Source organism: Lynx rufus, unplaced genomic scaffold (genome assembly GCF_022079265.1).
Source record: "Lynx rufus isolate CCGP_SWC_20201006 ecotype Redwood Valley unplaced genomic scaffold, mLynRuf1.p SCAF_7, whole genome shotgun sequence".
Lineage (NCBI taxonomy): Eukaryota > Metazoa > Chordata > Mammalia > Carnivora > Felidae > Lynx > Lynx rufus.
In genome coordinates this window covers 67658986-67673302 of record NW_025814889.1, presented here as the reverse complement: position 1 = coordinate 67673302, position 14317 = coordinate 67658986, and the positions used below count along the sequence as shown (strand labels likewise).

General features: G+C 35.9%; 1 protein-coding gene and 1 pseudogene across 1 annotated transcript in view; one reads left to right on the top strand and one right to left on the bottom strand.

Annotated features, from left to right (window-relative positions):
* Positions 1 to 14317, top strand: part of SLC2A13 (solute carrier family 2 member 13) — a 381359-nt gene that overhangs the window by 100231 nt on the left and 266811 nt on the right. The window lies entirely within an intron of this gene.
* On the bottom strand, positions 13351 to 14013 carry LOC124501176 (40S ribosomal protein S3a-like; annotated as a pseudogene).

Sequence of the window (14317 nt, the reverse complement as noted above, 5' to 3'; positions counted from 1 at the left end):
TGAACATGCCCACAGTTAAGTGATATTTTCATTTTCAAGTTTTCATTGTACAATTATATATATATGTATATATGAATAAAATGTCTGAGTGGCTTACTGTTACAGGTTTAGGAAAAAGACTTTTTATATAATATAGTGGGATCAGCTTTGCAAAAAAAGACAGACTTGAGTGGGCTTAAGGCCAGGCTGTGATGCTGTGTGCCTGTGGGTAAGTCACTTAACATATCTGAACTCATTATTATCCCTAAGATGGAGATAATGGTATCCCAGAAGGCAGTTGTAAGATATAAAGGCTCCTGGCAATTGCTGAATTAATATCTTCATCTGTAATAACCTCCTGGTCCATTTTTTAAGACATATACTTTGCAGTTGTACATATTTACAGGGTTTCTCGCCTAGGTATTGGCTCTAATTCCAGTATTTTTGTCTGGAAAGCTGCCTGCTTTAATTTCTGTCGGAGTCGATAGTGGCTTTAAGGACCTAGGTAGCAGTTATTAAGAGAAATTTGGGGAAATACAGCTACCATTGTAGCTATTTCAGGAAGACCCTCACTGCTTTTCTTAATTTCATAAGGGTTAAACATAAAACATGAAAACATTTCCGTTAAACATCATATTTCCATATAATACTCTCTTTTGTTACATACTCTGAATGTGTAAGCAAGTCTCCAGACACCAGATAGGCTGAGAGGGAGGAGAGATCAACTGTCTCTCCTGATGTACTTATTGGGAAGTACCAGAGGGTTCTGGAATTGCCTCACTCTTTGTTTACAGTGGCCACTTTCAAAGAATATGCTGCATTTTCTATGTTGCTCCGTGCTGACAGCAAGTCTCCAGACACCAGGTAGGCTGAGAGGGAGGAGAGATCAACTGTCTCTCCTGATGTACTTATTGGGAAGTACCAGAGGGTTCTGGAATTGCCTCACTCTTTGTTTACAGTGGCCACTTTCAAAGAATATGCTGCATTTCTATGTTGCTCCGTGCTGACAGTGCAGAGACTGCTTGGGATTCTATCTCTCCCTCTCTCTCAACCCTTTCTCTCATTCTCTCTCTCTCTAAATGCGGTGCAAAATGGTCTGTGAATTAGGGCTGAGGAGAAGATGCCCACATTTCTGCTACAATTCCTTTACGGATAGTTTGGGGAAGACTGTTTAAAAGATAAGTGAAAAGAAGCAAAAGAAATCATGGACTATAATAAAACAAACAAAAGCTCCTTAACCTTTCCTGTATATTGAAAATATAAACCATTTGTCTTGTTTTGCTATAAATTGGGCAAAGGACAACCTTATACTTTATTGGCAGCATAAAAAAGAGTTTAATCCTCCCCTAGATTTGTGAAATTATGACATACTCATTGTAAGAATAGAAAGGCAATGCTTTTCATCATATAGTCTTTTATCCTGTAGTTTTCTTTATACTTTTGGCACAGGAAGGAGGTTAAGAACAAGAACTCTGGAAACGGACTGCCTTGGTTTTAATCACAACTGTGCAACTTTAGGCATTTTAGTTGACCTCCTTGTGCTTCAGTCTCCTATCCTGTAACATGAAGATATTTATCATATGTGTCTCCAAGAAGTATTTTGAAGATAGATTTAATGTGTAAAGCTAGGAGAAAGTGCCTGGCACATTATAAGCTCTTATGAAAGTATTAGTTGTTATCATGGTTAGCATACAAACGAAGCAACAAAGGGTGTGCTAAAAGTAATTAACTTGAACACTTACTGTGTTTCTAAAAGTAGGTTTCATATAAGGAATGAGAAGTCAGATTCTAATCCACTGTGTGCCAATTTATTCTGCATTTCTTAAGAAGCATCTTCTTTTCCTTCATATTATTTGAGGTGATAACTGATTTCATTCACTCAATAAGTTATTTCTTGATTGCCTACGGCATTCTAAGCATGGGGGAGAGGGTGGTAAACAGGATTCTCTGCTCCAAAAGCATTAATCCATCCCTTTTCCACTCTGTGGTAAAGTGTAGCCCCCACTTAGCCTTTGTAGAACAGTTCATTTTACCCACTTTTGTTTCCCCATTATTTAGTAAAATCACTTGATGATTTGGGATACCCTCTTTGCAAACAGTTTCTTAGAAGCTATCCTTTGTGTATATCTTTTGATTGTGTAAATTAAAAAAAAAAATTTTTTTACTGTACCTACCATTCCATATTATGTTAGTATCTCCTTATGTTGAAGGATCATAGATATCTCTTTAGAGGGGATTTTTCTTACCAACACCTTTGAACTTAGAAACTGGAAAGCACAGGATTAGAAACGACATCTTCTGTCAAACGTTTCCCAGAAAATGCTTCTAATAACATTGTCATTCAGCCCCAGTCTCAGATGTGCACTGACTTTGACTACTGAAAAGTGACTTCCTGTAGCACTCTGTATTCTGGGATAGTAAAATTGGATTCCAAACACTTGTTGGGAAGCTTGTGATTTGTTGCTTTGAACATTATTGAACTAAAGTACTAACCAACTACCTGTGTTCAGGAGCAACCTTATCTGTCATGTCACATTACCTTGCCTGTTTACGTTTGGAAGAATGTTATGAAAGACAAAGGGAAAGAAATTAAAGGTAGACTCAAGTATGTCTACTACCTTTAGCAGGTAAGACCAAACTGATGATATTAGAGCCAGGTGTGCTCACACACCTGCAATAGAAAAATATAGACATTACTTCTGTAAGGAACACATGTTCTGACGTCTTATACTAAGTGGTTATATCTCCCTTGATTACAGTGTAAACACAATGCTAATTTCCACACCTGGAGTCAAAAAACTTGCCAAATGGCAAGGATGATTTAAAGAATCCATTGCCAAAGATAATTTTTGAGGAAAGAGTATCTGTCTGTTCCCAAATGGCAAAAGAACATCATCAATATCTTCTTTAGCATTCAAGACAGGAGACAGATGCTACTAATAAAATATAACAAGCTCCTCATGGTTTTGTTTTTAATAAAACACAAATGATTTCATGGTCCTATAATTTGAACTGTCAGTCTAATGTAGTAAGTTTGTATTGAAAATTTGATTTTTTAAAAACTGGAGTGAGAAGTTAATTCACTGTTATATGCAACATTTTTTCTGTGCATAGGGAATATTAGTGAAAAAAATGTGATAAAGAACAATTAGACACCTGAAATATTAAAACCTTCTGACTCACTGAGATGCAATAGATATTAAAGTGCCTCTGAATTTAGTAGAAAGAGCACCTGGAATCTTGGGTTATTATTACTCCTTCCCTGCCCGTGACCCGGTACCGTTGGCAGAGTGGCTTCGTGGATGTGTGCCTTCTGCAGTAGCTCAGGTCACTCTGCTTGGTTTAGTGCTCTGCTGTCACTGTCTTAAAATTCTTAGTGATTTTTTAATGAGGATTCCACATTTTCATTACGCCCTTGGCCCTGTGTATCATGGAGCCAGTTCTATCCATTGACAGGTTACTTCTCTGAATTTCAGACAAGGCAAAAAAGATCTTGATAGACCCAAAACTGTGGAATTCTGTGAGTCCTAACAAAGTTCACGAGGTGTTGAAAGGTCCTGCTCCACCTTAATGCAGTGCTTCTCAACCAGGAGCAATTTTGCCCCCTAGTGGGCATTCCACAAGGTCTGAAGACTGTTCCTTGTCCCAGCTCAGGAGAAGGTGTTACAGGCATCTAGAGGGTAGTAGGATGTTTGACCCTACAATGCAGAGGATAGCCCCCACAACAAAGAATTTGGGGACCCTAAATTTCAACACTGCTGTTGTTGAGAAATCCTGCACAACCCATTATTTGTGTCTCCAACACTTGGCACTAGCCCCGGGAAATTACTCAGTGCTCGTTGAACCAGTGGGTGCAGCCTGGATCTCAGGTTGTTGTATTCCTTATCGTATGCAGACTGAAGAACAAATCTGGTGATTACTCAATGTAATGTAATATTTGTGTGAGGTGTGATGCAGAGATGCTTTCCTTAATGCTCTTGCACTTCTCACATTTACCCAATTAACTGGCAGGCCCCTTACTCTCTTAAAACCTTCTCTAAAGCATACCACACTGACAGTTGATGGATGGCTTTCCATCATGCCCTTGTACATCTGACACCTGTTGTGCTGTCTGTCGGTGTACCAAGTCATTTGGGTTTGTTCCGAAATCTGTTTATGCCATTGTGTTGGTTGCTATAATTATGCATTGTAATCAACTCTTACGGAAATGCAGGACAAGAAAAACACTAAAAAGTAGAGAGATTTCAGTGAAAGTCTAAGTTGAATGCTTTGGAAAGATTCAATAAAGGTGTCACTAAAGAAAACTAATCTTGAATTAACTGTAGGCAAGAAGATTCTAAAGGATTTGGGAGGGAACCATTAAAATTAGATTCTGTGTTGGCTTTGCATAACTCTCCTAGGTTTTCTGTTATTTATGGAGATTATAGACAATTACAGCTGTGATTTTTGCAAGAAAGACAATACTTTAGCTAGCTGATCCATGCTCAGAGAAAGGGCCTTGTCCTACATTATAGGATTGCAGAATGAATATTTATATATTTTAGGATGATACAAATTGTTAGATTTAGGAATGTAAGTTTAGAGAACTTCCTTAATAGTGCATCAGACAGCAGGGCTTCTACTGTATTTTCTGGTGAGAAACAAAAAAGAAGAACATAATTAGATATTCTGCTTTTGTCACTTCTGGAGCCAAACAGCTCTCGGCTCAGGGAAGTCTGTGAATAATTTTCCTTGCTTAACACCACCTTATATCTTAAGAAGATACTCCTTTAGTTCTTGATTCCACAAACACCAACATAAGGTCTGTCTCTTGCCAGATTCAGTACTGAAGTGTTGAAGAGTAATTTGCTTCCTTTTTAGTTCACATATTTTCTCCCTTGCATTTTCCATGTGGCTATATACATTAGAGGTAATGTGTCACAGTCTTTCAGAATTAAGTAAGTAAAAATAGAGTATATCAGAAGTGTAGTTGAATCACTTATTTTCAGAATTCTGTTAGAGCTGAAGTAAGAGACTTTTGTCAGTCTGGATGATTGCAGGATGACTTTTCATTATCTTTGCCCTGAGTCAGACATGAGAGCTGACTGGTGGGGCTTTGAATCCTGAGCTTAGGGGGAAAAAAAAAAAAAAAAAAAAAGAGTGACTATCTCTTGAATATGAATTAACCCTTGCTATTTTTTTGTTAATTTTCATAAATACTTTATATGTTTTATTTCCATTTTCCGTCACAGTGTTGCAGATAGTACCCCAACAATTTATGGCCGTAAACATCTTACTTGGCTAGTAAAAGAAAGGATTAAATGTTTATGATGGAAGACATCATGCTCTCTTCTTTCTTTTTAAAGTGTCTCAACAAGTAATACAGAAGTACTGCCTCCCCTGAAAAGATTACAGCATTACAGATGAAGCTAAATTCCTCTTTGTCCATCTCATGTGACTAGTAATGTATCCTTCCAGACACACATACAGAGCTCAATAGAATTTTTATTGTTGTGGTATCACACTGCATGTCTTGTTTAGTTACTTGTTTGCTTTCTTTAGTCAAGTTGAGTCCATTTGAATCAGATCTTCTATAAATTGACTTCATCTTTTCAGTTGCTATATGATATTCCAGGTATGAATAGTGTATAATATAGGTACATTATAATGACTCTTGCACGTATGCTTCTTCTCCTTTTATTTAGGTCCTAGAAGTAGAATTGGAGACCATTCGTATACAAGCATTGCATTGATGTCTTGGTTCATTTGTTTCCATGGTGGGTTCTTTCTACACTACGTGGTGTGGGGGACAGAAGTCACAGAATCAATGCTTTTTCGACATTGAAGGTGTCTTAGATGTCACCATATGATGTGAAGGATTGATTTGTTTCTCTGTACTCTTAATATTTAATATTTTTCCCTGGAGCTTCCTCTGTAACCTCTCCTGCTTTTGCTACCTTAGGAAAATCCTTTTGGCTCCTCTGTTGCTTCTACTTGAGTAACAAAGTTTCAAACTAAACGTGTTATCTCCTAAGGAATCATTTTAGCAGGTATGTTAGTATATTCAGTCTAAAATTAAAAAAAAAAACCACTTCATTAACTACTTTCTTGAAATGTTTTGAGTGACTGATTCTTTTAGAATTATATCTATGTTGGATATAATTTTAGAATTATATCTATATTAATGCTTTAGATCTTTGAATATTGTTTAATTACCTGACAAGTGGAAAGGGCTTAGATTTAAAATCTAGGTTTTCCTGTAAATCCCACTGTGTGTCATAAATGTAGAATCGGTAAGGCACACTTGTATGTAGAAAACTTTAGGAGTGATCATCTCTTTCCTATCTTCCTTATCTGGATGGTATTTCTTTGCTTGAATAATTATACCCTGCTCATTTAATGGCTTCTGTGTGTGGGGTGTTGTACCCATGATTTTTTCCTCTAATATTTATTAGCAAGAGTAAGAAATCAATATTATTCTCATTTTATAGTTGTAAAAATTGATAGAGAAGGTAAGTAACTTTCCCAATGATTACCCTGTTAAGAAGTAAGAGAGCTAAGAATTCAAAACAAAGCTTAACCTCTTTAGAACCATATATACTCTTCAACATGCTATGTTAACATAATCTCTTTCCCACCATCATTTAAAAATCATGTGAGTCTCCTTTATGGAGGTATGCTTAATTTTAATAATTCTTAAAAAAATTTTTCATTTGCTTTCAGGCATAATTGTAGATAAAATAGTTTTGTGGCAGACAATCACAGTTAATTTTGTATGCTTTTTTTAAGTAATCAAAAGAGCTTACCAAGCTTCAGAACACTTATACTTTTATTTTCATTTATTCACAAACTGTCTCTTGACTTTTTGTTTTCCAAATTTTTCACATTTTTAAAGTAATACATCCTTATCATAGAAAGTTTGAAGAGTAACCTAAATTATTAAGAAAGTGAAAACTACCAGTGGTTCTATCAGCTCTGTTTCTAATAGCAAATGAGCAAATGACTGCTCTCCTCCCAAGACCCCAGCATGTGCTTGTGAACCTGCACAGTGGCCACTTGTCAGCTGCATCATGGGGATGGGAGTGGTGTGGTAGTTTCAAGAAATTCATATGCTCAGTCAGGTTTAGCAAAAATAAAGTAAATGAAGAGTTGGACACACATGTCCATTTACTCATTAGAAGATTTGGCTCATCTTCCTTATGAATTAATGACGCACTGCTGCAGGCTTGAAAATTCAGAAGTACATGCACGTCTGATCACGTTACAGATGCTCAGTTGGGGATTTCTTTTCATTATCAGTGATTAACTTAATGAAGAAATTAAGAATACGATCTCGATGTCTAAGAGAGTAAGAATTTGTTATCCACGTTTGAGACCACAATATGGGAATGAGTTTTATAACTCTTGCCAAGTACTTTTCTTAAGAGTGAACAGGTGATTGCTCCACTTACAGAGTAAGGGGTGGGGTGGGGGAGCTGTGAATGTGATGTCTATACCTACTTGCTTCCTACACATTAGCTATGGAGAACTTCCCCTACATTCTCAGTATTGCTATCTTGATACATTATTTTTTTTCCTTAGCTTTTAATTACTTTTTTTCTTAGCTTAGAATATCAGAAAGACATTTTACCAAACTCCTAGAATTTACTCATTGTTCTGTTACTGTATTTTCATTTTAATGCGATTTTCTTCTTACTAATAAGTCTACACTTATTGAGCATAAGCTATGTGCCAATTACTATGCTAAGTGCTTTACATGCTTTATTTAGATTTTCCATCTTTTTGATACAGGTTCATAATATTGACTGTTTTACAAATGAGAAATGGAGGCTTAGGAAGGAAAAAAGAAATTAGCCAAAATGTTAGAGCTGATAGATGACAGAACCAAAAACTCTCACCCACGTGTACCTGAGTTGCAAAGTCTATTTTCTTACCGCTCTGTTATAACTTATATATTTCCAAATTTCTTTATGGAAAAAATAATTTTTCATTTAATTTCTCTCTTTAGACTTGTCTAAAATCTTTTAGTTTTATCATAATCCTGGGTTACTAATTTCAACTTTAAATTTCCCCTAAGTGTTAGTTGACTCTGTGGTTATTTGAGTTATTAATATATGTTTATTAGGCAGGAAGTTGAATATTTTTAGGCTTAAAACATTTATATACTGTTTTTCCTTCCGAAATTTTTACCCCTGTTTGAGTGACGTTATAAAATTATTTAAAAACCTGTTTCTCCACCCTGACTTAACATTGTGGAATACAAAGAATCTAAACTAATATTTTAAATAAGCAAAATCTATTAAATCAGACCTTGTGAGCTGGGACCTGACCTCAGAAGCTTCTAGTGCTGCTAATGCGCATCCAGCGTACAGAAACAGAGACTTAAAATGCAGCTTTTGGTGGTAACATGTCACTGAGTGTCCTTTAGAGCAGTGGATCTCAATTAGTATGCATCAGAATCCCGTGCATGGAGAGCTCCTTAAAGCACAGATTGCTGGGCCCAGTGCCCTGAGATCTGAGGTGGACCCAGGAATTTGCATTTCGAACAGGTTTTCAGGTGATGCTGACACTGCTTTTTCTGGCTGTCTTTTGAGAACCACTTCAGATCTACATGTTACTCTTTGAGGATCACTGATTTAGGGTCTCCCTTTCTGAGTTTTTTTTTTTTTTTTTTTTTTTTAGAAGTGATCACCATACCTACCCACCCTTCCAGCTGCTTACCCACATAGACTTTTGAAACTGTCTTCAGGATTACTAGGAGGCCTCAAATGCTCATTACCAATGTTGAAGTTCAGTCATATCTCCAGAAGAATTTGTTTTTGTCCACATGGAAGAACCTCAGATGAATTTGACTCTGCCCTTTCATCTGTTCTTTCAACTATAAAGCAGAGTACTTCAATTTAGAGATCTCTTCATACCAGAGCTATAGGGCTTTTTTTAAAGTCCTTTGGTGATTTTTTTTAAGTTTACTTATTTCTTTTGAGAGAGAGGGAGGGAGGGAAGAGCAGAGAGAGAGGGAGAGAGAGAATCCCAAACAGGCTTTGTGCTGTCAGCACGGAGCCTCCCATGGAGTTTGATCCCATGAGCTGTGAGATCATGACCTGAGCCAAAATCAGGAGTTGACCCTTAACCAACTGAGCCACCCAGGTGCCCTGATTTTTTAAAATCTCAAAAGGCAAACATTTTGCCTAATTTCGAATTCCAATTTGTTTCTGGCAAAAGAGTGTCTTTGTCAACTATGTTAAGTGATTTCAGATAAATTAGGGTTAACCAAAATTTACCAAAGGATCACTGAACTTGGAAAGTTGGAATTAAATTTTTTTCCCATTATGGTAAAAAAGACAACATAAAATTTACATTTTAAATGTTACAATTCAGTACTATCAACTACATTCATAATATTTATGCTATCATCACCACCTCTAGCTCCAGAGCTCTTCATTTTGCATAACTGGAACTCTCTATCCATTAAATAGTAACTTCCCATTCATTCTTCCCCCCAGCCCCTGGCAACCACCATTCACTTTCTGTGTTTATGAATTTGACTATTGTAGATATTGCATATAAGTGGAATCATACAATATTTGTCTTTTGTGACTAGCTCATTTTACTTAGTATAGTGTTGTTGAGGTTCATACATGTTGTAGCATGTTAGAATTTAATTTCTAAAAAAGGGCTGAATAATACTGTTTTGTGTGTGTGTGGGTGTGTGTGTGTGTGTATTATATATAATTACTACATTTGCTTAATCATTCATCTTTCCATCAACACTTGGGTTACTTCCACCTTTTGGCTATTGTGAATAATGCTGCTGTGAAAACAGGTGTGCAGATACCTATATTTGAGTTCCTACTTTCATTTCTTTTGGGCATATACGCAGAAGTGACATTCCTGGGTCATGTGGTAATTCTTTTTCATTTTTGATGAACTGTAAATGGAAGAGAAAAGAACAGATAAAACCTTGTTATTCAACTTTTAAGTTGTCAGTATCTCTGTATAAACTACAGATTGCTTGTATAAGCATGATAGATTTGGGCAGAGACAATTTCCATTTTAAAATTGAAATTAACAATTCCATGTTCAATCTGTTGTTTAATAAAATTATCTACAAGATTTTCTGTGAGAGGAGATAATTTAGATGCATACCGTATCAACTACACATATTTCTAGGGCCATTGACATAAGTCCTATAAAATAACATCAAAAATCTCAAATTCATTCCTTTATGGGTGGTCCAAGATACCAGTTAGAACTGTCTTCTTTATGTTGACTTTAACTGGGAAAGGATAGGTGGAAGGTAGAAGAATTAAGAGTAACAAATTCCTTTTGGCAAGAAGTTCTTCAGTTATAAGAAAAATTATGTCATCCCTTAGTTACAATACCTGCAGTTCATTGTTTCCTGTAGTACAGTGATACTGTTTTCTACACAACCACATGAAAAGGTTTAACATAAAGGCAAGCACATGAACTCTGAACTCATGCAGACAGGTTTCTCTTTCTGATTCTGCTACTGAATAGAAAAATATTTAATCTTGCTGTAGGTTATAAATCAATTTACTCAACCCATTTTTTTCTTTTTCTTATTAAAAATTTTATCTTTACTTTAAGAACTATGAGAGCAGCAGATGCCCAAAGTTTTGTTTGTTTTATTTTTTAAATAAGTAGTTCAAAAGACTTATAATACAAAAAGATCAGTGTCCAAGCTATCTCATCTCCCATTATCTTGTTGCACAGAGCAAACCCTTTTACGCTCTTAGGAGATACTCACCTTCAAATATAAAGTAATATGTTTATATGGTTATTTCTTACTGATTTTAGGCAGTATCTATTATGACTATGGAAAATGAGGATTGGCTGATAAATATGGATTTATCTTATGCTTTACTATAACTTTCACATACCTACTTCCACCATCACAATATAGATCTATTACTTATGAATTTATAATCACTATTTACATTATTGTAATTTGGTAACTTTGATTTACTACAGAAATACAAGTAGTATACTGTGATGACATTTCTTATAAAGCCTCTCTTCTAGGAGTTATCAGTTGTCTTAAAAATTAAACTATTTTTAGAATAGTTTTAAATTTATACAAAAATTGCAAAGATAGTACAAAGAATTCTGTATGCCCCACACCCCATTTTCCGTATCCTTTGTTGGTATGGTACTTTTGCTCAGTTGATGAACTGATATAATTATTTTTAATTACACCTCATACTTTATCCATATTTCATTAGTTTTACCTAATGGCCTTTTTTCTCTTCCAGTGATCCATCTAAGATCTCACATTACATTTAGTCATCATTACCTAGGCTCCTCTAGACCATGACCATTTCTCAGACCTTCGTTGATTTTGATGACCCTTGTAGGTGTTAAGAAGACTGGTCAGATATTTTTCAGAAGCGTCCTCAGTTGGGATTTACCTTATTTTTTTCTCATGAACTGGAGTTATGAGTTTTGGGAAGACCACAAAGATAGACTGCCATTGTCATTACATCACATCAAGGGTACATATTATCAACATGACTTACCACTGCTCATGTTGACTTTGATCCTATTAGGTTGCTCCATGGTAAAGTCACTTTTCATCACTTCTCTTCTGTACTGTACTTTTTGGAAATGAGTCACACACAGCCCTTAGTTAAGGTGCGGAAATTACACTCCCCCTCTTTGAGGACAATGATCTACATACATTATTTGTAATTATTCTACATGAGAGATTTGTCTGTTCTCTTCCATTTATGTATTATGTCACATGTGACTCATGGATATTTACTTTATAACTCAAGCTATACTCCAGTATATTTTGTTGCATAAATTGTTCAGGCTTGGACACTGGAAGCTCTTTTAGTTGGCCCTTATATCCCTTTGACATACTTCCATCATTGTGGGTTTTTTTGTGTGTGTTTTTTAAAGCGTTTCCTTACTTTCTGGCACTGCAGAATGCTCTAGAGTTATGTCTTATATCTTCTGCCCCAGTTCTAGAATTAGCAATTTTTTCAAGTTCCTTTTATTGGAGAAAAGTAGAAACCAAGATCTAGCACTCCATGTGTTCATTGCTGTTTGGGTGTTAACTGCTTCTAGGCCCTTTGAACTGAGCAAGGAAATGTCTGTGTTTACAATTCCATGTAGATACAAATGTCTATAAGTAACTCTATATGTAACCATCTGTGTCTTTATTAAGCCAAACATGAGTTTATTCTGCTATTTCTAAGTAGGACTGCTAATGTATATGCAGTAAGGATAGGAGAGAAGAGACAGGACAGCTGAGAAAGAGAAGAGAGGAAGAGAATGGATAGTACAAACTACTGGATATAAGGATGTAACCCTAATTTCTGTCAATGTTTCTCTGTCTCTCCAAAAGGCAATTTTGAAAATTTATTCATTTAAGAAGATTTAAAAAAATATATATATATATGTAATTTAATCAAAAGATGATAAACTAAAGAATACCAATATTTGTGATTAATTGTTCTGAAGATGGTGTATCATAACATTACCCAAAGGATTTTTACTTTTTACATACTTTTTCTTTTTTTATGTTTTAAATGGGACTGTATATTGAAATGCAGGGAGAGACATAGGGGCTGTAAAGTGAGAAGTAGAAAGGATGACAGAAAGAGAGGCGAATTGATTGATGGAATAGTATTGCCACCTCATAGCCTTTCAGGATTTCTACTAAAGTATTTTGCATATGAATGAGGATAAATCATCTTGGTTATGGTCTCTATACAGAGATGGATCAGCTTTTCAGTAAGAGCTCTTATTACCTGGGTAAAATAGGGCAAGTTTCTCAACTTCTCTCTTAATGTTTTGATTGAAAAAAATGGGAATAGCAATGCCTATTTTACTGAGTTGTGAGGATTACATGAGATGAAGTTTCTAAAGGACCAACCATGGTGATTGGTGTAGAATAGAGAATTACCGGATACAGCTCCTGGTCTAATTTGTGTGCCAAATGGCACTGAAAGGACCAGGGCTTTTCAGCATTTTTCTAGTATGTGTGTGGGAGGCTGGATTAATTCTAGGACTTGTCAAAGTTTGGGTGTGACTTATGTATCACCACCATATGTGCTTCAAACTTACTGCCCAAGTGAAAAAAAAAAAAAAGATGTTTGATTTGATGTAGTTTTACCGCATTTTAAGGAGATTTTATGAATGAGAAACTGAGCTTATATACATTTCAACACTAGAATTGTTTTAATGAGTTACCATTATACATTTAAAATTATTTGACTTGCTTTACAATCTCATAATTACAAACCAGGTCACATTATTTTATTCAATTTTTTTTTGTTTTTGCAAATAAAGTTTTTTTTTTATTTGTCACCATTAAAAGTCTGAATTTTAAACAGATTCTTAGAGTGGTAGTTCACATCTTATACCTCATTCGACTTTAACACCTGTCCCATCCCCAGTAGCATTTCCAAAACTATTACTTTCACTGGGAAGCTCCCTGAATTTTCCCAATTCAAACTGTGCTTCTTGAGCATTTTTACCTTTCTAATGACAGCATCACAGAGAAAATCGATTGGCAAGCCTTTTCTGGATCTTTCCCCGTGCTATCTGTAGTCCATTTATTGACTGCTTCTTTCAAATCATTTGCATCTCTCAGGTCATGATCTCCATTGTCTCGATTTGGTGGTGAGCATAAGAGGTCTTCAGACTCTGATTGTTATGTTTTTTAGGTAAAACTAACCCCCGTTGAAACAAATAACCATCTGTCATCTTGACATCATCAACATGAGCTTGAGTCATGATCTGCCATTTTTTTTTTTGACCGTGGAGCATTTTTGTCATGGTTCATGCAGTGAACATTCCAGTAATTAGGTTGAATTTTCTAAATGCAAACTTATCATTTTGCAGATTAGCAAGGCTCAGTTCAGAAACCTTTGAGGCCATCCCATCCATTTTGATCCCCTGGAGTCTCGTGACTAGTATTTTTCTGAAATTTCTTAAATTGACAAAGCTGGTGCTTTCGCATGAAACCACTCTTTGTTAGAAAATGGATCTAACTTTATTCTTGGTCCATTTTTTGCCACTTCTCATAAGGTGCTTTGCACTCCCCCCCCCCCCCGCCCCAGCACCCCCAACTGCCATGGTGCTGCTCAGAGAGCAAAAAGGGCGCATTGTTTAAATTTATTCTTTAGGTCAAGTCACTTAAACCCTTACTTGTCTGTTTATCACCACGTTGAGAATTATCCCTAAACTTCACCTCATTGTGTTAATTGAATATTCTGGAAAATCTGGGGCTATACTCAGACTGTAGAGTGGGGGTGGGGTGGGAACTGGCATTACATTGGCGCACTCCTGTGGTGGAATTCATTGCCAACAATGGGCTTTTTGGTTCCTG